Source organism: Nannospalax galili, unplaced genomic scaffold (genome assembly GCF_000622305.1).
Source record: "Nannospalax galili isolate Female #2095 unplaced genomic scaffold, S.galili_v1.0 scaffold579, whole genome shotgun sequence".
Taxonomy (NCBI): Eukaryota; Metazoa; Chordata; class Mammalia; order Rodentia; family Spalacidae; genus Nannospalax; species Nannospalax galili.
In genome coordinates this window covers 2,569,341-2,570,427 of record NW_008344599.1, presented here as the reverse complement: position 1 = coordinate 2,570,427, position 1,087 = coordinate 2,569,341, and positions in this window count along the sequence as shown.

Below are 1,087 nucleotides of genomic sequence, written 5' to 3'. Positions count from 1 at the left end.
AAATACTGGAATAACTGACATCCATTTATCTTTGGGATAGTGATTATCAATTTGTCCTGGGAAGCCTATTAAGCTAATTGAAAAAGAGGAATGATGTTTCAGGAGCCATTGTATATCTGATAATGGGAAGGGGATAATGAGGGTATCAGGTTCTTTTCCTATAATTTGTAGGGTTCTTTCTCTTCCTTGACGAATCATAGATGCAAGTTTGTCTACTTCTGTAAGAAAGTGAGGAGCACCCCTACTGGCTTGTGAAGCCATTCTAGTGTTCCATGTGGCTGAATTGCTCTCACCGTGGTGGGGGAAGAATTAAAAATTAAGAGTTGAACCAGTAGCTTGGGGTCATATCTGGCTAGTGATGCCTTTTGGAAGTGGTTGTTAATTATTTGGAGAGCCTTTTTGGCATCTGGGTTTAGATACCATCTGGAGGCTGAGTTTTTGTCTCCCTTTAAGAGATCAAAGAGTGGCTGTAATTGACTTGTGGGGATGGAAAGCCAGGGCCTTAGCCAATTAATGTTGCCTAAAAAGCTCTGAAGGGAATTAAGGGTAAAGGGATGGGGGACATCCAGGATAGGTTTAAGGGGCCTAACAGTAGTAGGTGTTATTTCCGTCCCCAGGAAGGTAATGGGGGGAACTAATTGTATTTTGTTGGTGGCTATCATAAAACCTTTTGTCTCTAGGGTGTTTATTGTAGCATCTTTCAGGTCCTCTAGAGAGGAATCCTCATCTTGCCAGACCAAGAGGTCATCCACATAATGATAGACATGTAGGCCCTTTTTTAGAAGGGGTGCCAGTGCATTTGCAACGGCCTCCTGGCATATTGTAGGGCTATTTGCCATACCCTGTGGCAGAGCTCACCATTCATATTGATCAACTGGCCCAGAATTGTTAATTTTTGGAACTGAGAAGGCAAAATGTTAGCAATCACTATTGTGTAAACGGATGGAGAAAAAGCAGTCTTTCATATCTAGGACTAACAGGGGAATATTAAGGGGGATGGCAGAGACCATGGGCAGGCCTCTTTGGGGTGATCCCCATATTTTCATGGTTTTATTTATGGCTCTGAGGTCCTGCAACAGTCTCCATG